Source organism: Amblyomma maculatum, chromosome 7 (genome assembly GCF_055883805.1).
Source record: "Amblyomma maculatum isolate TAMU_Amacu chromosome 7, ASM5588380v1, whole genome shotgun sequence".
Lineage (NCBI taxonomy): Eukaryota > Metazoa > Arthropoda > Arachnida > Ixodida > Ixodidae > Amblyomma > Amblyomma maculatum.
In genome coordinates, this window is record NC_139350.1 from 118,122,531 (window position 1) to 118,146,657 (window position 24,127).

Sequence of the window (24,127 nt, forward strand, 5' to 3'; positions counted from 1 at the left end):
GGCACAGTAATGTGCTGTGGACCACAACGGCATAAAACAATATGGAGGAACAAGGTTTTACTGTAGATCTCATGTGTGCCTCTCTCGGAGTCATGCAGAATGTAGAGCTGAAAAGAATGGCAAGGTGTAATGACTGTAAGATTGTTAGGTCTAGAATTGGCCTAGATCTGAATATGGAATGGAGGAAACGTGACCGAGATCATGTTAGATTATTAAGGGCAAACGGGAAAGATGCTGAATTCAGGACCTACCTAGTTTGAGGAGGCAATCTACTTTAACCCAGGAACTGAGGATGATGATGGTGTACTAGTAACGAATAAGCTTTTCCCAGTATGATTGCAGATTGCATAGTAAAAGTCAGAGGTAGAGTAGGGGTATGGGCCTAGTGCGCTGGTATGAAGGCACCACTGCTCCAGAACAAGTGGTGTCACCTCCCGCTGACTCACTCATAATGGTTATGTCTGCTCGTTGGAGAGAGGCGGCGGAGTGAAGTCTACGCTTCTCGGCAGCAAACGTGTTGGAACAAAACTTTTTCGGTCATTTTGTGTCTCGTGCAACACGTGTACGAAGACACATGTACCATGTGTGTGTGTTGAAAAACAAACCAAAATCAACACAAAGAAAGCCGCTACCCGTCCATGCCGTCTGGCAGAAGTCCGCCGGCGCTATGAGCGCAGTGCATTGTCTGCATGCGAGTGCTTCTGCTGGCGGCTCCTCAGTGTTCTTTTCTTTGAAATAGGAATTGGGAACCCGAGCAATATGGCACTTTGAAAGTAAGGAGATAAACAAAACAAAAACTAAGCCAGTGTGCAATGCGCAGCACTGACTTTTCCCCTCGGTGGCAATGTATGTGTAGACAGCATGCTAGACCCCCCAGAAGAGAGAGCTGAGTATAGCCGGGTGCCGTCGGTCAATGGAAAGGCTCTTAAAGAAAAAAAACAGCTGTTCCGCAGGATGGGGTGAGCACAAGTTGCTTCTGGAGATGCGCCCTAAGGCGTCGAGCCACGCATGCTCTTTCGACGCTTGGCAGTGCTGCTGTAGTTTTTATTTTCTACTCGGTGTGTCGAAACGAGTGGTGGCTTGTGACAGTGCAGTGTGCGGAAAAACACGCATGGCTGAGCTCCACAGCCCGTACTGTTCGGTGGATTTCAGGTGATCGAGAATGTTGAGACTTATTTTAAGAATAACTGCTTGGTGTACGGTCAGAAACTGTACGAATACAACCACGTGCATGGAGTGCGCGAGGAACTTTACAGTGCAGAGGGCCCCTTAGATATCTTCGGAAAGTGCACTGTCCAAATGAAAAGGGCCTTCTACAATGTCAGCTTGGAGGTGAGTTTTATTTGGCCCTTTTGGCATCGCTTCACCACATATGTGGTGGCTAGGGAAGCTGGCTAGTGAAGAAGAATCAAAGAAAGCAGGATCAGATTCAAGATAACGAGGGAAATTGTTTAAAGGGACAAAACGCAGTGAACTACATTACATCAGTTATAGCCGAGTCATTTAAGGTAGCAGAATACAAAGCAGCTTAGAACTGACCAATCTAAACTGGAAAAAGGCAGAAAAAAATATTCCTAAAAACACATCTACAGGAATAGATGGAATTCCGATCAAGCTGATTAATGAACTTGGTCCAAAAAGTAAGGAAACGTTGTTAAAAGCTCTGGAAACAGTCATAACGAATAAGCAAATTCCGGACAGCTGGCGGCAGAGTGAAATGAATTTGATTTATAAAGGGAAAGGAGAAAGGATGCACATAAAATCCTACAGGCCGATAACCATAACATCTGTTATTTACAGGTTAGCCATGCAGGCGGTGAAATTAAAGGTGCAAGCATGGGTAGAAAGTAACAAGATACTCGGAGAACTTCAAAACGGCTTTAGAAATGGTAGGCGCTCAGATGATAGTCTGTTTGTGCTTACCCAATGCATCGAAATATCTAGAGTGGAAAATAGACCTTTGTATTCGGCCTTTCTGGACATAAACGGTGCGTACGACAACGTAAGCAGGGAGCTCCTGTGGAACATATTAAAAGAAGAAGGTATCGGTTATGAGATAATAGAGTTCCTACAGGAAATATACCGAGATAACAAAGTAGAAATTACGTTGGCCTTTCTGGACATAAACGGGGTGTACGAAAACATAAGCAGGGAACTCCTGTGGAACATATTAAAAGAAGAAGGTATCGGTTAGGAGATAATAGAATTCCTACAGGAAATATACCGAGATAACAAAGTAGAAATTACGTGGGGAGGGATAAGAAGTACGGAAGATGTCAAAGTATGCGAAGGATTAAGACAAGGCTGTCCTCTATCACCGCTGCTGTTCATGCTTTATATGATATACCTGGAACGGAGGATATAAGACAGTAACCTAGGTTTTAACCTGTCATATAGATTAGGTGGAAAGGCGGCAGAGCAGCACCTCCCCGGTTTGATGTATGCAGATGATATTGTGCTGCTAGCTGAGAGCCTGGAAGAACTGCAAACTCTAGTTAAGTATTGCGGAGACGAAAGGGACGCTCCAAGCTTCAGTTTTAGCGCAGTTAAGTCGGGTCTGATGATTTTCAATAGCTCAACTGATCAGGGTCTTAAAATACAAGGCCATGAAATACCTAGAGTAGCAGAATACAAATTTCTGGGGGTATGGGTAAACGAAGGATTGGCATACATTGGAAAGCATGAGTAATCACTTAAGGCCAAAGGGTGAAGGAATGCCGGGATAATGAAGCATAAGGAATTGTGGGGATACAACAGGTATGTGGTTTTGAGGGGTATTTGGAAAGGAATTATGGTGCCCGGACTTTCGGAAATGCGGTTTTGTGCCTAAAATCAGAGGTACAGTCTACATTAGAAATAAATCAGAGAGCCATTGGACGATTAGCTCTAGGTGCCCACGGCAAAACCACAAATGAGGCGGTACAGGGAGATATGGGCTGGGCATCTTTCGAAGTGCGGGAAGCTCAGAGTAAAATATTATATGAGGAACGCCTGAGGAAATTGGACAGTAACAGATGGGCAGCTAAAGTATTTAAATACCTGTACCTAAAAAGCGTTGACTCACAATGGAGGAAAAGAACTATGAAACTAACTAGTAAGTATGCTAGTAACAAGGACGGAGAAATAAAGAGCATTAAGCAACAGGTGAAAAACACAGAAGGTAAAAATTGGATAAATTCGATGGAAAAGAAACAGAGTGTGGAATTATACCGAAAGTGGAAAATGCAGATCAGGAAGGAAGATTTCTTTGATAACTCAAGAGGCAGTGCCCTACTTTTTGAAGCTAGATCAGGGTGCCTTAGAACACGCAGCTACAAAAAGAAATTTAACAATGGAGATGACGCATGTGCTGTATGGGGAAACTCCAGTGAAACAATTGCCCATATTATACTCGAATGTAATGGTATCCATCTGGAAGTTGGTGCAGGCGCAATCACTGTTCCTGAAGCTCTGGGGTTTAGAGATAACAGTGGCCGGGTGAATAAACCGGCGGTGGAAACTAGCAAAAAACGACTGGAAGATTGGTGGCTTAAAAGCAGAGAAGTGACATAATGTTAGTAATGTAGGAACAAAAATTTAATAAATAGAATGATGGTTTAGTTAACCAATTTAAATCAATAATTAAGATATAGGGAGAAAATGAGCATGATAGCTACTGCTACCACCCCGTTTCAAAGGGGACGCTCCTATATTCCGTCCATCCATCCATCCATGTAATTTGATTTTGTTGTATGTAGTTTTGGCAAACCCACGCAGTATCAGGGATGCCAGTTGCATCTGCAAGGCTGAGTGCCATTGTTAACAATGAGTCATGTCACTCTCATATGATTTCCAAGGAAACCAAAAAACTCGATTTTTTGTTGCTTCTCAGCGGTATTTTTTATAACGATTATGGCACTCATAAATACTGTAGTGAATCGAGTTGTTAGTTTTAAAGGACGTTTTCTCTGCGGGGAGGCATGAACGTGTGACAAATCAGAAAGCACCCACTCCTGCAATGGGCTTCACTCTCGGTGTCGGGCTTCCATGTCAGGCTAGTTTTCCCAGAAGCGAGACCCAAGAAAAGCTAGACACTATCATTAGGAATTCACTAAAAGAAAAAAGAAAAAAAATGCCCCGCTGGGGTGGCGCAGTGGTTACGGCGCTGGAAGATTCTGTTCCCACGGAAGAGACTGTTCCCAAGGACGCGGGATCGAATCCTGGCCTCGGCGGCCGCTTTTCGATGGAGGCGAAAAGCAAGGCGCCCGTGTGCTGTGCGATGTCAGTGCATGGTAAAGAACCCCAGGTGGTCGAAATTTCCGGAGTCCTCCACTACGGCGTCTCTCATAGCTTGAGTCGCTTTGGGACGTTAAACCCCACAATCCAAACCAAACTAAAAAAAAACAACTCCCATTGGGCAGGAAGGCTTCGCGCTCTCTACAACGTAGGCCGTGTGCAAAGACCTGCCGAGCGCTGGTTTCAAGCATGCATGCATGCATAGTACAACTCTTAGAGCTCCAGCTGGGTTCAGAATTTAAGAAAAAAAAAAAAATACCCCGATTTTCTTTTTTTTTTGTTTTGTGTTTGCCGAACACTCTATACAAACAAGCGATCGGTCGTGCATGCTTGAAAGAAACTTAGCGTGCAGTCCTGGATAAAAAAAATGGGAAATGTGCAGCCGAAACGAAAAGCAGTGGGTGCAATATGAGGTTGGAAATGACCACAAAGACAACAGTAGGTAGAGGCTCTTGTTTCAGTCAGCATTTATTTCTTTAGTCTTACGGAGAACCAGGAAGAAACCTGAAAACAGCATCGGCTCTACCCACGGCCGCGGATCCAGACAGCAGCCTTTTTAGGCGGCGCCTCCCAGGCAGCACCACATGTACGGCCAAAGCTGCAGCACACCAGGCCCATAGGAAACCGGCAAATTATCTCGGGAAAGAGAAACCGTTTAAAGAAGTATTCTACCATGAAAGTCAGACTCCACAGATAAGGTGGGGCCAGCAGAGCTGTCAAACGTATTCATTATCAGTACAAGCGTATAATAAGCAACGTAACAAAGTGTATAATGTAAAGAGAACAAAGCATGCTCTGTGAGTGAAGGCATCCTCAAGATGAAGAAAGGAAAAGTTGTCACTGGTAAAAATCTGGGTCCAATAGGCTGGATGGATGGCTATGTATGAGCAATTTAAATGTGCTAGTAAACTGATTTATAAAATTTGTACATGTTTATTTGCTAGATGAAATAATCATAACGTAAATGTAATAGGGAAGTGAAGGAATTCTTACAAACAGTGTAAAAGGAATAAAAACTTGCAGATGAGGATCATTTAAGTAGATTCATTAAAGGATGCTAGAGGTGCTTTGAATGAAATTATCTCATGACATTGAACATCCTTGTACTATGGGTGAATGGTAATGTTTGATTATTATTCCACAACAACTGAAATATCAACTGAAAAAGTATAGAGCAGGTAGGGTAATATTTATTCCCAAGAAGATGTTTATTAAAAACAATTCTGACGAAACCTTGAACTCTGCCTTTAAGTCTATGATTTGACAGTGTGAATGGCTCCTGTCTGTGGTGCATGCACTTTAATCATCATCATCAGTTGGATTATGCCCACTGCAGGCGCAGGCCAATTACTCCAATTACCCCGGTCCTGTGGTAGCTGCATCCAATTGACCCCTGCAAACTTCCTAATTTCATCCAACCACCTGACTTCCTGCTGTCCCCTGCTACACTTTCCTTCTCTTCCAATTTGTTACCCTTAATGACCATTGGTTATCCTCTCTTTGCACTGCTTGCCCAGCCTATGCTTATTTCTTCTTGATTTCCACTAGAATGTCATTAACTCGAGTTATTTCTCTGAGCCGTTGTGCATGCTTCCTGTCTCTTAACATTACACATACCATTTTCAGTTCCATAGCTCACTGCGGTGCCCTCTTCGTTAGCCTCCACATTTCAGTCCCATAGGTGAGTACAGGTAAGATGCAACTTATATACTTTCCTCTTGAGTGATACCGGTAAGCTGCTAGTCATAATCTGCGAGTGCTTGCCAAACATGCCCAGTCTTAATCTTATCCTAGTTATTTGTCTTTCATGGTCTGGATTTGTGGTCGCTACCTCTCCTAAATAAGCATATTTGCCTACCACTTTCAGCGCTTTGCTACCTGTTGTGAATTACTGTTCCTTCCCGAGGGTGTTGAACATTACCTTAGTCTTCTGTATATTAATTGTAAGGCCTACCTTTCTGCTTTTCCTGTCTAGGTCATCAATCATTCTTCATCATTCATTCTCTGAGTTTCTTAGGAGGCAATGTCATCAGCAAACTGCAGATTACTGAGGTATTCTCCATCAAGGCTTATCCCTAACTGCTCCCATTGTGAATACTTCCTCTAAGCAAGCTGTGTGAATAGTACCGGGGAGATCGTGTCTCATTGCCTAATGCTGTTCCTTATGGGAATTTTGCCACATTCTTTATGCTGAACTATCTTCCAGTATTTTCACATACGGCTCATCTACACCCTGGTTTCACAGTGCCTGTATGACTGCTGAGGTTTCTACTGAGTAAAATGCTTTTTTTTTCCTGATCAATGAATGCCATGTTTCGAGCATTCTTCTATCACCTGATTGACAGTAGGGATATGATCTGTTGTAGAGTACCCTTTTTGAAAGCCTGCTTGATCCTTTGGCTGATTGTGGCCTAACATTGCCCTAAGGAAGCCCGCTATAGTAAACTCTGATATATAGTAAAGTTAACCTGAAGTCCCAGTTCATCTTCCGTAGACGCCTGTATATTTTCCCCCATTATAGTAAAGATATTTTTGGTAAAAATCTGTTATAGTAAAGTGCACCTGGGCGCGGCGACGACTCCCACAATATGACATCGCCGTCTGTGCGCTACCTAGAAGCGCGAGGAAAACAATTTTTTGTATTTCTAAACAAAAATAACACCGAGTGTCTGTTTAAGTGGCTTTACCACCAGGCTTAGCCGCATTCAGGAGAAGCCCACTTTACGGAGAAATCAAGGCAGTGAGGGAAAGCACACAACGCATAGGAAATAAAAAGTAAAGCTGTCTACAAACGTGGAAAGGAGGTGGTGCGGTCCATTCAGAACGTAAAGGAGAGTAAAAGTGCAGCAAGAAATATGGAAGGGGAAGAAATGGGCAAGCATTCAGAGCACTGTGCAGCACGAAGCATGAGGCAGCGGCGGTGAGAATTGGGGGTGCAGCGTGTGCGCACTTGACTGGAACGCGCATTTATCATTTATTGCCTTTTAAAAGACAGAAACAGCAAAAAGTGACACCATGTTCAGCAAGGCTTTAGTTTTCACATGAAACCAAATTTGATTGTATTCATAGCCATGTTGTCCTCATGCTTAAGAGGTACTTCAACAAAATGTAAAAAAATTTTATAGCTGAAAAAAATTGCACGAAGAAATGGAAGGTATTTCAGTTTTGTTCATTTAGCAACAAGACGTGCTCAGCAAGTGCTGATTCAACTACCAGACAGCGTCTTCAGGACCACATCATCGCCAACAACTGATATAGTAAAGACCCTGATATAGTAAAGATTTTTTCTGGTCCCAGTGACTTTACTGTAAAGGGGTTCTACTGTAGCTACTATTACTTTAGTAAATACCTTGTACGTAATGGATAGTAAGCTAATTGATCTGTCATTCTTCAAGTCCTCTGCATCCCCTTTCTTGCGAATTAAGGTAATGTTAGCGTTCTTCCATGATTCCAGTACTTTCAATGTCATCAAGAATTTCGTATATGGGTGGCCAGTTTTTTTAGCTTGATATCCCCTCCATTCTTCAACAAATCTGTAGTTACCTGAACTTCCCCAGCTGCTTTCCCCCTACTCTTCTCGTAGCTTCTAAAGCTTTCTTAACCTTGTCCTCTTTTACTGGCAGAATGTCTGAATCCTCTTCACTGCTGCCAATCTCATAATGGTCCTGACTACTTTGGCTACTGTATAGGTCAGCATAGAATTCCTCGGCCATTTTGACTACTTTGTCCTTGTCCATATTAGTGACGACATTACCCGTCTTGTCCATCAGCGTATGCTTATGATTTTTGTCTATGCATTATTGCCTCTTCACTGCTTAAAGCCTGCCACCGTTCGAAGGGTATGCTCAAATTTTCCCATGTTATACTTCTTATGTTGGGCACTTTTCACTTGTTTATTAGCTTTGATAGCTCTGCCAGTTCTGTCCTGTCTGTTGGCTTTGATACTTTGATGTTTCCAGTAATGATATCTCTGTAGGTATTGTTCATCACTGCTAGGCTAAGGTCGTCATCCTCAGTTAGAGCTGAATATTATTCTGCAGCAAGATCCTGAATTCTATCTTCCCTCTCACTGCTAATTGGTTGATGGACTTTTTCTTACTAATCTTTCCATTTCCTCTTCAAAATTTAGACTAATTCGAGACCTCACTAATCTCAGAATTTATGACTATTATCTTTTTACACTCATTAGCATAGTCATCAGCTCTGACTGCCACATTATGTGGAGAGCCACCTAACATGGATGTCATTGGCCCATTCTTTCATGGAGTCATGGAGGAGATTCCTTGAATATGCTGCCCAACTTTCTGGGGGTATGGAGTGCTGCTGCATTTCCTCCATCACCAGCTGAGTGGCATCTCCCTTCTCCTCATAGATGGGAGAAGGTTTGGACTTCTGCAGCTAAACAGGCTTCTGGCACTGAAGTTCGAGGGAGAGACAACCCCTCCGGCCATTGTGGAAGAGCCCTTCTTGCCCATTGCCAAGGTTGATGGTCTGCACTCAACCAGGTATGTTTGCACAGAGTTGCTAGATTCCAGGCCGTTCCACCTCGCACATGACACCAGGGGTGGAGCAGTGCGGGAGGCTTCTTTGACTACCCCTGCCATTCACTGTGTTGCTCCCTGAGCCTTCCATCGTTGTTGCGCTTACTCTCCTATCACTGCCTCTGTGCCTTCCAGCAACCTTGATGCTGTAATGCTCTTTTGGGGTCCCATTTTTTGGTTAATTTCTTCCTCTACCATATTCCATCTAGTAATAACAGCACAGGAGGCAGAAAAAGCAAGACACTGGACTATTAAATGGCAATATTTCATAGCTGATTACATATGTAAAGACCTCAGTAGCGAGTTGTGCACATAGTGAGAGCTCAATAATTCGAACCTTGATAAATCAAATTTCTGAATATTTTGATTTACACTACATGGACCGGCCGTGCTCAATAGAGGTCTGTACACAAAAAAGCCCGTTAATTTAAATGGGAGTCAGTTCCACTGCTGATAATTTGAGCTATGCACTACCCTGTCTGGGCTGCCTGGTGCCCAGCACATGGCCAAAGAAATGCCTCTGCGATGGGGAGGCATAGTTAGAGGCTGTGCATGTCCATAACGGGGACAGAAGGTGAAACAAGGTAAAACCGTGGAAGACTGGTTAAATCCTAAATGGTGCCATTACTGACGTGGCGGCTGGCAGTGCCAGAGCTCTAACTAGGGGGTAGGGGTTGGGGGATGCGGCGGCAGCTGCCTGCTCTTCTCATCCGCACACCCTCCGAATTTTGCAACTTCAGACTCGTTACTTCTATCCCCGTTAATTCGGAAATAAGGATAAGTAATTCTGTCCACATGGTCCCAGCCAACATTCATGAAGGGCTATGATGGACGAGTGCTATGGGTTTCCAAATAAAAAAACCAAATCACTACGTAGAAATGTTTTTTTGCGACAGTCGTCCATCCTTCCATCCATCAGTTATCAGTGAAAGCACGCTGTCATCGTGATGCTGTCTTTTAGCATCATTCGCTTCAAAAGACATTTAAACTATTACGCGTCCGAATGATTGTGTGACAGTGGATGGCACCCGCCCCAAACACTGCATGATAAAGTGAAAACGAGGCCATCACAACGGGACGAGTGCTGGCACTCTGCCAAATTTCTCCCCCCCCACGTTTTTCCCCCACTAGAGCTAGCATAAAAAGGTAAACACACCATGATGTTATCGCTGCGTAGCATCTTGACACACTGCCAAGAAATGCGTGGTGGAATGTGATGGTGACGCACGAAATGGAGGGACGTTCTAACAAACGCATTCATTATGCGAGAGGGTTGTTATGCAAGTAAATGGCTAAATTTATCATAACAAATGGTTCTTGTCAGTTTTTTCTAGGCCATTCAATAATTTGAACATCGGATAATTTGAACGTTTTTCCAGTCCCACGAAGTTCGAATTAACGAGCTTTTACTGTACATATACGAGACATAATTTGAAGGGGAAAAAAATGAAAACAAGGAAAAGCAACAACCCAATTTTAAACCGCTCATTATGTGTAGCCACTGTGAAATGTTTAAAAATCCACAGAATTTACCCTTGCCTTTATGCCATCCTTTTCCTGTACTTATGCCAGAATGCTTTGCCCTTTTTGTCTCTCCACACTCTACTGGCAGAGCACTTATGATTGGTGCCACTGGCCACTCTCGCCTCTGCTTCACATTTGCAAGGGGACACTCTTTCGTCACTTTCTCTATTAGGCCTCGGCCATGAGCACATTAGTGCATGCGTTTGCATCCAGGAGTGACCTAGGGATGCTATCATATTGCTGGCAGAAACAAATATCTTCATTACCAGGTTGCATGGTGAAACTACTGCTAATCCTTTCAACAGGGACTGTTTTGAAAGATTTCAAAGGTTGTAGATTGACTTAGTCACTGTTTGTTTTGTGTGTTTGCTTGTTATTTTTTCTCTTCTCTTTTTTTATATTGTGGAATTCTCTGATAACCAGTACTCGCGTTAGTGTGATGTACGGTATTTCTTCACATAGTGTACACCCCCATAATGCATAACGCCCCCCCCCCCCCCTCTCTTTCCCCTGCTTTAAATGTGAAAAAGAAGTGCAATATATTTTTCTCCCACTCATATAAAATAAACCTTACATTTTGAAATGCAGCCTTCTGCTGATGATAATTCTAGCATACACCCTCATTTGAATACCAAACCTACTGCATTGCCTTTAGAATGGCAAGGTTTAAAATTGTCAGGTGAGTCTCTGATCCGGCATTAATTCTAACTGATAAATCTTAACTGCAGATACCTGACCCAAACATAAAATAAAACAAAACTTATCGCTTAGTGCCTCCTCTGGGTGAAATTGAAATGTATAATATTCAGTGGTTTGGTAGAGAAAATTTTTCTTCAATTTTCTGTTAAGCCTTGTCTGTTAATTGGGGAAGTTTATGCTGTGCCAGGCTTTTTTCTCAAATTTCCTATCTTAACAGAATTGACAGTAAGGAAGTCAATGCATGTGCACAAACAATCCTTCAGTTTAGTTGCCACAAACACCGTCATTATTGAAATAACTTACACTCTTTTTGTTTACCACTTAAACTCTCATTTCACAATTGTGTGAAATAATGTTGTAAGTAGAACACAGGGACAGTCTTTGTCATGATGGTCAGGAAAGAAAAGTTTTGTTGGATATACTTAGGCACCTGATATGCCTCAGGTTTCAGTCATGTAAGGTAAAGGTTAAAGTAATCATTCTGATAACTTCCTTCATAACCAATTGCAGCATAATTTCCTTCTTTCAGGGGGATTACTTTATTCAGTGATGGAGGCCATCGGATAACTTGTGCAACTGGGGAGGCCCCTATTCCTCTAGGCCTGTCTTGTACTCATACGCCAATGTTGCATTGGCTGAGGTGGCCATTAAGGCGGGGGTCCCACGGTGGCCATCTTGGAATTAGTTCAAATTCTGCCACCAGGCTACGCCACTGATTCAGGGCTGAGAAAGTGCCTATCGGCCTTGCCCCCAGTTGGCCAAGGGACCCAGCCGTTGCTTTGTAGAGAAGCTTTCTTTTGTTGGAGGGTGGGTTTTCAAAGCCCCATTCTTCTCCCCGTCGTGCGCAGGGGGAAGCGTTCATCTGTTCTTAGCTTGACTACTGCGGATAGCAGGACTGCGGGGTGCTAGCTTGCCTTACCACGGCTGAACTTGAGCAGCGACGCGGACCGCCGCCGCTCGATTCGGCCATGACCGAATGTGCACGTAAATGAAAAGTACCACCTCGTTTTGTTGTTCACTGTTCTGGATAGAGTGGAAGCTTGAGCGAGTTGATGATACATCGTCGATATATGTTCAGGATAGCTCAAGTGTATACCAAAAATGGAAAGGTGCGATATGATGGAAGATATTTATGTGGCCCTTGTATACTATACTTTGACTCACAAGAGATTTGCACCACTGCTAAAGGCAGGGGCTCCCTGGCCCATTCAAATGCGCACTGTAATAGGTAATTGTGCTCCGACGCACCCCTCGAATCGGCAAGGGCGACATGGGAGCACAATTCCCTATTATAGGTGGTGTGGATAGTGGTTATTCAAACAAAAGGAAGGAAAAGAGTGCTGCTCGCCCCTTCAACTGCTACCTAAAATCTGAAGCGCCCAAGCTGCAGCCGGCAGGAAAGCAAAATGATGGGGAGAGGAAAGCGAGGGGAAGTGCAGAGGGGAACTATAACAAGAAATTACAGGGTGAGCTTTGTACATTAGTTACAAAGTACAAAAAAAAAAAAAGGGAAACGCGTTTGCCTCGCTCGCGCGCAAGTGTCCAAGTGCTCTTGGTCCATGGCGCCCCGGCCTTTCACAGTACTAAAAACATTTTGTGAGACGAAGTATACATCTTTGGTGGTTTCGTCATGAACTCTGGCTGAAATCGACACCTGTATTGTCTCTCCTTTGATACCCATCTTTTGAGCTGTTATCACTTTTGAAGTTATGGCATTTATAGTAGGATATTCTTGCGAGCTCTCTGGTGCCGAACTACTTTTATCAAACGTTATTGCACATAATAAAATTGCAATAAAGTCGGTTTCAATCAACAGTAATCATTTTCTTTTTTCTTTTTTTTAGTTCGGGCTTTTCTAACCATAGAAACTGACGTTGGTAACCTAATGAGCTGAGAAAAGGGCGATGGCCAATTTCATTTTACCTTAGAGAGGAGAGTCGGCATTGCGAAATAGGTATGAAATACCTACCAAAAAGGTAAGCACCATGCAGCTGCCGCAATGCATTCAGGCTAAATTTTGGGGGGAAATGAACTGGAGAGGGGAGGGTAGCAGACAGTTATGAGGCAACGTCGCCAGTAGAAGCGGGTTAGTTTCGCAAGCTCGTTAGACCGCTCCTTCTCGACCCTTCCCCTTTGAATCTCCTCTGTACTCTTCATTGGTTAGATGTACGTCTTTGCTGCATTGCGAATCCGGTGTACTTTCTATATATTTATTTACTTATTTATTTATTCACTACCAGCATCACCTGCTTTCATAACAAGCATAGAACGGCAATCACTCGCGCTAACCACGGTAAAATGCATAACTGGCTGCCACTGAGGCATTCTTTGGAGTCAAAGGATTCGTTTCTGTCGTTGTATGTGCAACAAAAGAATAATGCAAGACGCCCTTCGGTTACTTACTGCCCCTAGAATTTGTCCGGACATGTACTTCCTCGCGCTGCCCTGATGTGGCCATTTGGCGTGCTGAACAGCTTTCTTTTTTTTCTTTTTTTTTTAGAGCCCAGCTCATTGGCGCCCGTTCCTTCGTTTCGCGTCGCCGTCTGCGTTGTCCCTCGTAACCAGCTCCGCAGCCAGGGCAGCGCACGCTCCTGCCACCATTCGCCGCTGCGTGTCCCCCCCCCCCTCCCCCTACCTTTTTCCTTTGTGGTGGCGACGGTGTTTTCCGGTGATCGCGATACATACATCCTAAGCCGAAACGCAGAGCCATGTTGACTTGACTCGCTAGCGGCGTCAGCGGCATCAGTCAGTCGCTGCTATCTCTTCGCTGCGCAACGCTCCTACAGGTCCATACGCTGCCTTACGCGAACTCCTGATCCACAAAGCTTCCTTCATGACAGTCAAGAACTGTTAGTGGAGTGTTTCTTGAAGAAATACGTGTGAAAAATAAAATAAAAAAGTTGTCTGTAACTGTACATACATGTCTTGCTCGAAATCTTTGCCTCAATCTATCGAAAAGCTGGAACAGCCAATGAGATACGCTCAAATTTCGCATTAGGAAGTAACGTAATCGTCGGTAATTTTTCTGTTGTAATAAAAGTAGAAAAAAAAAACGCGCGCGCTGATATATGTGGGTGTGCGTACTTTCCTTTTCATAACGCGCTGACCGCTTTCTTTTTTCCCTGGTGGGGGTGGGGGGGGGGGTGGAGGCATTTCCATTGAAACACACGAGGCTATATAGTGTTTACGGTAAGCTAACCGCCCCTCCCCCTCCCCCATTTTTGTTTTTATTTAGAATTGCAGCTTGGGCGTGTTGCTTATGCATCTTGAGGTGACAGTGCGGAACGTGGACGGGAGCACAAGGTCAGAAGACGACACAACGAATAGATTGATGTTTTAGATTGAGCTCCTTGTGCTATATACAGCAACATGAGCAGGTGGGCTGAAGGCGAATGCACCAGCGCTGGTAGTAAGCGTACATTGGTAATGGTACTCCAGCTACAATAACTACCGCGAGCTCTAGTTTCAAGTCAGTCTGCACTCTTGTTGCGACATTTTTAGCTATAAGGTGCGTTGAGAAAGCGGACTGCCATACTAGCAGCACTCGAGAGCGTGAGTGCAACATATTTCAGAAATATATTCAAAATATATGTAATGCCTCCCTGAGGGGTAATGTAAATAAAATAAATAAATAAACATATTCTGAGCAATAAGACGACCAGAAAATTGCGACATCACGAGCAGTTATCTAAATATGCGCCGCTTTGCAACTAGCACATGTGTTTCTTGACAATGTTTTCATAATTTGAAATTTGCCAGCCCCGGAATTCTTTTGACATGTCTGGGGATCGTACAATAAGATACCCTTGTTGATTCATCTGCGGTTCCAATGAAGAAGGGGGGGGGGGGGGGGGATCTCCCCATTTAGACAAGTACTGGCGAACCTACACCGTTTGCAAACATTGTCCCCACGAATGTGTGAAGGGTTTGTTTCATCATTGATGGAAAAAAGAAAAACAGCCCGAGGAAACAGTACGGAAAATCGAAGAACTGACAAACACGGCTGTCAATCCTCACATTCCTTCTGTAGGTAAACCCTCGTAACTGCCATAAATAAAGCGGGTACTCCAAAGCACTTTCCATGTGCCGCGACGTCAACGCCGCCGTCACGGCAGGCGTCGCAAAAGGGGAATGCACCTGCATGTTCGTGGTGCTGGCTCGCTCACCCTCTCGCGCGGACTGAGAAAATTTGAAAACCAAGAAAACTATTCTGTGAAGAAAAGAAGCAGGGGGAGCTAAGTGGACTTCAGGACGAGAAGAACGGAGTAGGGGACAGCCGCGCGGTCCCAACCCCTCGCTAGTTTTCGACGCGTGTAGCACGCGCCAGATATCTGGCAGGGACAGATCACAGCATTACAGCTCGCGATGCACGCAGGCGCTGCGCGCATGCGCAGACCGGCTGTGGCTGACGCGTGCGACGACGTTAGCGCGGCAGTGCATGACGCATGTGTGTTTGGAGTCGGGGCTTATGTATTCCAGTAGTTCCCTTCACCCCACGCCACTTCTACCCCCAACATGACGCAATTTTGGATGTACTTTGGGGAAGTGGTATGCCTTTATACTTTCTTCAATCGCCACACTGAGAGAAAAAACTTGACGAATGCTAAGCAGCACAGGCATCGGAATGTATTCATTTTCATGTTAGACAAAACATTTTCCCAGTGCATGCCCAGATTATTTTGGTCAATTTTGGTCAATCTAGTCTGAATTTACTAGCTCTTGTAGGCTTACAAAAAGCGGCTATGAGCTTTAGGCACACTGTCTCTCTGCAATGCTGTTTCTTGGGCTAGTTGGTGGAGTTTGCTCATTTTGACAAAGCTTAAAAAAGATGCAGGGATGGTCGAGAGACATGGGACAAAGCGGTTTGCCTGTCCCTCGGCCTGTATATTTTTAGCCCTTGCCCAAAATGACCAGTTCCTGTCCTTCTCTCTTCCTCTATCATGAGATCAACCATGGTGGCAATTCGTTGACCTCACCCCAATGTTTTGTTGTTTCACTATGCCATGCAGCGTTTCAGCAGGATTAGAGTTGAACAATGACAGAGCTGGTTCAGGGTCACTTGTTGCACCTAACCCTCATCCTCCTGCTTTTTTTGTCCACACAAGAACTCCTTAGAATGACTTTCCAATCAGTCGGCTGAAGTATGCTCGTGAACGCTCAAGATGCAAGTTGATAGACACTTGAAGCAGTTTCTCTAAACCAAGAAAATGGCAGATGCTGCGAATATTTATGCAGTTTCTTCTGCGGCGGAGCTGTTTCAAGTCATTTTGTTTTTTGAACATTATGTTTCCATTCCCTCCCATTTATTTTCGATTTTATCATTGCAAAGGAGTGGAAATTTGCCTTCCTATCACTAAAAAAAAAAAAAAAAGTAGTCTGCAAGGCGTGGTCGCCATTTGTTATCTGTGCACAGCAAAAATGGGTGATGTTCGCTACATGTGGGAACGAAGCTGTAGCCATAACTCGATGCGGTCAACTGTGGGTTTCACCGCAAGGTCTCGACATACAGCTGTTTACATCGAATTGACGTGGTATTGTTATCAAAAATCATTTCGAAACGGATTGAACAGGTTCAGCCCAGTTCGTGAATGTGCCTTCGTGCAAGAATTTAGGCTCCTATCTCCTGAGGGAAGCAACAACGGCTGCCTTGGTAGATATTGCCGCGTGTCTTCTGCGTGTTTGCTTGGAATTGCTTTCTCACTGCTAGCTGTGCTGCTATGCTTATATTTCTGAATCTTTTTGAGTAAGACCACGTGGCTCCATGATGCTAAGCAGTAAGGATTACAACTAGCGTTAGTCTTTGGTTTTATTTTCTTTTACTGCTTTGCATGTTTGTTATCGGAAATGCTTTCAGTAAAAAAAGAAAAATGCCGCTGGTGACCTCGGCATCAAAACTGCGCGCCAAACCAGACTGTCATGTGATTTCCGCTCCACACATCGTCGCATATTTCATTTCTGTGGTGTCAATCGACATTCAGCCATTCGGAGGCAAAAATTCTGAGCCTCCTTCACTTACTTTACTAAAACTAACTGACGTGTTCGAAGGTGTGAAGAAAACGATGTCCTATGTCAAAACCAAACGCGACGTTTATTTGCTTTTTTTTTTTTCGGTACAAAACCGAAATGAGGTGCAAGAAACACCCAAAAAGCTTGGAATTTCACCGCGATGACTAATCGGGGATGACCATGTGCGCTCGTAAAGGGAGGCTGTCATTGTGCTAATAAATACGTTCGATTTTTTTCATTGCGGCAGTCTAAAAACAGTGGCGATGTGCGTGCGCCGCGGTGGATAACAGTACTCTCTTCTGCACGACCGCCCGATACAGACACGCGCTTCATTCCGTCAACCCACCACATGCACTAAATGTCCGCGACAGCGTTTACTGTGCATTGCATAATAATAATAATAATAATAATAATAATAATAATAATAATAATAATAATAATAATAATAATAATAATAATAATAATAATGTTGTTGTTGTTGTTGTTGTTGTTGTTGTTGTTATTATTATTATTATTATTATTATTATTATTATTATTATTATTATTATTATTATTATTATTATTATTAATATTATTATTATTAATATTATTATTATTAATATTATTACTATTATTATTAAAACAGACCCCTAGCCTTGAAACATGAATCCACGGCTTCGAGGCTTACTATTTTGAGCATAGCGTAGACGCACAGAGAAGTAGAGAGTGCCGGCTGCGCACGCGCATTAGCCCTACTTGGCCCCACTAATGCCACTGTGTGTGCGCCGAAGGAATCCGGTAATTCGGTTTACATGTAGGCAAGCACTTTTCTCTTGTCACAGTGAAATGCGCCCAGCTGCCCTCTCGGTGTCACTTTGTTTATGTTACGCTGTCTGCAGTTGCATCTTCTCTCTTTCCACGCAGCGTAGTGCGGTCAACTGTCCCACCTTTGCGAAGATGTCCATACACGCTTCGTAAGTGACCAAATACAATTAGACAGACGTACAACGGCTGTTACGTTTCATTATCGTTTCATTACGATGATTATCGGTGATGACGTCTGGTTTTTGATTATCTATGAGCACATATTTGTAATGTTTATAAGCATGAAAAGCACTGAACCAAAACAGTGTACATTCTCATTTCAGCTAACGCTCGACATTCGGTTCAGCAGCGTCGAATTCCTTCGTTTCTTTTTTTTTTTTTTTCATCTGTACTCCGTATGCGACGTCGTCCTTTTGCAGTTGTATTTCTTGTAGCGGCTGCGAAGCTACATTCAAAACGGTGCTTTCCGAGAGGACAGCTGCACCTAAGCACACGTGTGCCACTGAAAGCTCTAGGGAACAGAGCACGCACCAACGGAGATGTGAAGAAGACAACCACTCGATACCGCCGGCCGAAACTATTTCTTTTGGTCTACTGTCCTATTCCTTTTTCGACCAATATTTGAGAGTCGCATGACGCACATAGCATCTAAACGGTGGATCATACGCGTGGTACGCCAGCTGGCGTATCGTGATGTCACGTGCGAGCATTTTGCCAGCACACCATGCAGCATAACGGGGCGATATCCGTAGCAATTTTGCGAGAAATACCACTGGACCAACTGCGCGCACGGATGAAGAACCTCGTCCAAGCAACCTGCAATCTGTCAAGGCATGTCTTAATTTTGATAAGTTTGCACTTTTGTCGCCAGCCGAAAAGCAAGCCCGATACATGTAAATTTACCAGAAGATTCTGCTCATTCTGTTTGGATTTTGCTAGCCGTGTCACTTGCTATCCGAGCCTGAAGCGCCTGGCGAAATACGAATGCGTGAGGAAAAAAGTACAGGGCCAGAAGCATATTCAGAAAAGCACAAAATAGCGCAAAGCCCCTCAGCGATTGGGCGTGAAGGTTAGCGGCTTAGCACTGCAGGCGAGCGTCCACTGTTCGCACACAATGCAGGGGTGCAAAGGGTGATGCGGTGACCATGTGCAGGTTCTTCGTGCGAGCGAATAGCCCCCGCATAAACCACAGTGTATGCGCGCAAAACATGTGCACGCACGTAGTGTGCGTGTCATGTCTTGTCACCTAAAAGAGCTTTCACTCCGCGGTCCTTCCCTAATGAACTGTTTGTGTTTCCACTTTGAGTAGATGCGTCTCCTTGTGCTAAGAACCAGCGGTGTCTCGCACCACGTTCTCAATCGAGTGGTGCCTCCAGGTATCCATTCATTCCTTTCACTCCACTGACACTCTCTGCTTTCCTCTATATCATGAATTGTAGCCTCTGCATCAGGTGAAAGAGTTGTCGAAATTCTTCCTCTATGGGATGTTTGAAACCGGATCTGCTGCAGAAAGAAGTTGTTTCGACAGGCAATGAATTTTTGAAAAGTGTGACACTCACCTCACAAACAGCAATGCAAATAGCAACAAGCAAAACACTTCACAGCACAAAAGTAGTATAGGTGGGTTGCTGAAACCTAGAAGTCAGCAGAGCAAAACCCCTTCACCATGGCAGCCAAACCTGTTTTGAGGGCAGAAGTTGGGTGCAGCGCAGAATACTTCTATGTCCAGCCTGATGTCATGCGCAAACGTGTTGAGCAGAATTCCTTCACTATTGAGAGCCTGGAGGAGGTAGGGGCAGGGGAGGTTTTATGAATGGCACTCACAAACAGAGGGGTTCTTAATCCCATAATTGCGACAAGAAGAAGAGGGGTGCAGGAAATGTACGTGGCCATTATTACCACAATAGACGTCTCCTGCACTGCACCTGATTTCTGCCCCCAAAACAGGTTTGGCCGCCATGGTGAAGGGGTTTTCACTGCAGAGAAGCTGACGTCTAGGTTTCTTGACTAGCTTCAATACTTTGAAGGAGTGTAGTCACGTGCGCCTCTCCTGGCAATTGAATGAACTCACACTTTTGCTACTTTTACATAGATGGCGCTAGCAGTAAAAAACCTTTAATGACCGAATGCAGGTGCAAATACTAATTATCACCATGGTTAGTGCTTCTTATTTTAACTTTATTTTACAGTAATACAATATTAAAAAAAAGCCAACTCAAACAAGGCTCACGTTGAGTATGACGGCCTTCTCGATTGAATGTCGTGTACGAAAAATTGATTATATTTGAAGGCTCAGTATAATCGTGCTAATTGTATAAAGCGCAATTTGCGATCATTTTTCACAAATAACGACTATTCTAGTTTCGCCATGCATGATTCCTAGGCTGTAGAATGAGCGGTTTTTCTGGTCAAGCTTTGCGATGTGAGGCAGTATTACGGAAATCTTCAAATTGGAAAGGTAATTAAAAGCAAACTAGCGAATAAATTTCGATGAAACTTCGTACACTCAACTATTATAATGTGCGCCCGAAGTGATAAAAATTTTACTGCTGTGCACGTTGATAAAGCGCAGATATTCGTGCCCAAAATAGCCAAACTTTACCATGTTGAAAAGGCTGTCGATCAAATTCTGATTAAATTAAAACTAATTACGCACAATGTTTCCTAATATAAATACCCATTCTATGTGTAGGCCTAAGGAAACTGTTCTAAGTGCAGCAGTTTCTTCAGCAAATTAATCCGAAGTAGGGTATATCAACGACGCTAGCGAATTTGTCTTCTGCAATACCACCTCTCATGCAGTTGATAACGTTGGCGCACTAAAGCAGCGCACATCATTTGACAGAGCGTATATTAGGCTTTCGAATGATGCCTACAGTGTGATGTTCGAAAAAGAACAACGCGCAGAATGCTCACGCAAACATTGCCTAAAATGGCACATTCGCGCTGCCGGAGTGGGACCCCCGCCTTAAGAAGGGGGGACGAGGCTCACACGTCAGTCATCCATGCTGGGAAGCCCTTTATTGAATGAGGGTCGGCTATTTATCCGCCTCAGCTCATGTGGCCAATGAAGACTAAATGCAAGTGAACACTAACACAAGTACAGCACAATCCAGCAGAGGCCTATGTAGGATGAAACAGGAACTAGAACAGAATAGATACAGCACACAATATAACAGGTGTAGCAGAGGCGCATCTTTTCTTTGTCAGTGATCGAGCTAATGATCTCTTCGTTATCGTCACCTCCTGAGTTGAGTTCAGACCTTGCATCAATCTCTTCATACCCTAAGCAGTGGATCATTAAGCAGTGATGGAGAAAGAACTTATTAAACCGTGCCAGAAAATGGCGAAGCCGTGAGCCTCAAGGAGACAAAAGGAGGCTCTGACATGCGTAATTCGCTTTTACCTGTGTAACAGCAGGATTTGGCTTGTTGTTTGTGTGGAATATGATTTGTACGTGTGGTTCCTAGGTGCTGAGGGTTGCTTTTGCTTTAGTTAGTTTTTTCAAAGGAAGGATCCGTGGATTTGCTTACCTTTGCAGTACAACTTGAATTTGTAGAATATGGCTGTCAATATTAAGCAGGGGTTGCACACAGAGTGAAGAAGCACAAAGACATTGGAATGCTGTGCAATGCTAAATAGAAGGTCATGTCATCAGTGCAGCAAAAAAGGTTTTCAACTAAGATGGTTCTTAGGGTTCTCAAAATGCACAAAAAATTTACACAAAGAAGAAGCAGATGCAGTGTATGAAAAAGTAGGAACATACACGATAGAGAATTGAAAAACGAGATGGTTTTATTAAATAACTTTAGGGAAAATATCTGGCTAGTGTTTTATTATTATATTGCTGAGAAGTTGAAAATTGCTTAGTACACATTCTGTTCTCTTGGGGGTCGATTAGAAAAGAAAAGTGTGACGGATGGATTGCTGTGTATGGAAGGCAGGTAAATACAGGCCAGGTTGAATCGGTGATTTGAGGGTGGATATATTTAGCTGGATAATAGACTGTGTATGGTAGTTTCTCTTGACTGAAATGACCTGTCACGATAGAGGTCGGTCCTTGTGCTGACTGTTGTCTGTCGTTTAGCTTGTAGGCTCCGCTTTCTAGAGTACGGGTCCGCGAGCGATGGTCTCGCCTGACGAGCGAAAAATGAAGTCTTTCTTAAAAACACCAGTTTATTCCGGATCAACAGAAAAGTATAAAATAGAAAAGAAACAGCATTGGTCAAAACTGCGCTGGAAACATGCCGTCGAAGTGCGCGACAATGGACTATGCAAAATAAAACGGAACATGGATCAGGGCTTCACCGCGACAACACAAAACACACTGCGGCGCGGATAGGGCGAGTAATAGGGCCAAAGCTTTGATGAGGGTACAAAAGCATTGCTACTCGCGTGGCAGCACTCACGCTAACACTCCTAAGGCTTTCTTGTAGGCGCCGCTTCCGTCTTCGCCTCGCAGGACTCCGCTCCGTCGTCCGTGTACATCCCGCCGGCTTGGGACGCTGCCACGCCGCCCTTCTCTGGCCGGCCGCCCGGCGAAAAAGCCCCGAGCCATGCTTCCGACGCGCTTATCTACCCTCTGTCTCGCGCCGATAACACGCCGTCCCCGCTCCGGGCAGCTCGCTCATGCGTACTCGCGCTGCCCGGGCGGACACCAACACAAACAGAAAAAAGCGCGCGCGGTTTGAAACGCTAAAAGGGGCTGTGGGGCCCCACACTTCCCCCCTCTCAAGACTGGACACCTCCCGAGGTGTAAACCGAAAATAACGCGGGATAAGGACGGAACTGGTACTGCTGCTGGCGGGGCGCATGCTTGGAGGTATCCGCCGAGCGTGGGTACCCGTAGTGCCTGGTAGGTCAAGTGGTTCTATGTGGCTAGTGGACGGCCATGGTAAGCTCGGAGATCGGCCACGTTGACTGGTCCGGCTTCCCGACCACCCTGCACATGGCGAATAAAGTAAGAAAGCCGAGACGCGCGCTTTGTTATCGTGTAAGGGCCAGTCCATCGTGGAGCGAGAGAAGCAGCAAACCCTTTTGCTGCATCACTTAGTGGGTACGTGCGGCGAAGGACTTTGTCGCCGACTGTGAACTCCAAAGGTCGCCTTCCCTTGCTGTACTGGTTACAGTGTTCCAGGCGGGCAAGGTCCAAGTTTTCCCTTGCCTCCTTCAGAGTCTCGGCCAAGTGGCTGGAAAGATCATGCGCAAATTTATAATGGCTAAGACCCGGTAAATCAGAGCCATTCAGAGCATGCTCAATAGGGAACCTGAGCTCACGACCAAGGAGAATGGCCGCTGGCGTAAAACCTGTTGACCGGTTTACCGTGGTTCTTGTGGCGAAGGCCATCTCCTGGATACGAGCGTCCCAGTCCTTGTGCCTCTCCATGAATGCCACCATCATAGTCTTGAGATTTCGATTCACTCGCTCTGTAATGTTTGCTTGAGGATGGTAGGGCGTAGTCTTTTTGTGCTGCACACCAAGAACTTTGCAAGTGGCAGTGAATATCCTACCGGTGAAATATGTGGCATTATCAGTGATAAGCTGAGCTGGGAAACCAAAGCGAGTGAATGTTTCTAGTAGCTTATCCCAAATTATTTTCTAGTCTAGCCTACTCAGGGTATACAATTCTACCCATTTCGAGAAATGATCAGTGATTACTAACAAGTAGCGATTCCCTTTCACTGATCTGGGATAGGGACCCATTATGTCGCAAGCTACAATTTCCCATAGGTATCTGCTCTCTACAGGTTGCATGAGGCCCGGTGGTTTCCCTCCCCTTGGCTTCGCGGTCTGGCAGGTATGAAAAGTTTGGACAAATGTCAAGACATCCCTTCTCATGCGGGGCCATGTTGCAATGCGACACAATTTTTCATATGTTTTCTTGCCATCGCTGTGACCTGCGAGGCGTGTATTGTGGAAGTACTCTAGAAAATGCTTACGTAGGCCCTTAGGAACGACCACACGAAATGCGGACTCACCACTCTCGGTGTCCGCAGCAGGTATATACCGCAGGATCAAGCTATCTTCTGCTTCCACGTAGCTGTCGTAGCTTCCGGTAAGCGCCCGACTCCCTGCAGGGTTGGCGCTGTTCAGCATTGGCGTATCTGGTTGCACTGGTCGTCTGAGAGCTGAACGTCAAGGAGCTGTTGACGGGACACCAGTGTGCCCCAGGTGTCGGCAGGAGCTGTCACAGCATGGACCGTGGGTGTTCGCTCTTTCTCACCAGGAACTGGAACTCGTGACAGGGCATCGGCCACTTTGTTGAAAGTGCCTCTTC

General features: G+C 44.7%; 1 protein-coding gene across 1 annotated transcript in view; it reads left to right on the forward strand.

Annotated features, from left to right (window-relative positions):
- LOC146184536 (uncharacterized) overlaps positions 1-24,127 on the forward strand; it is an 83,588-nt gene that overhangs the window by 15,104 nt on the left and 44,357 nt on the right. Inside the window, exon 3 of the mRNA XM_084608806.1 lies at positions 8,648-8,780. The gene's annotated coding sequence lies outside the window, so the exon portion shown is untranslated. The remainder of the gene's footprint in view (positions 1-8,647; positions 8,781-24,127) is intronic.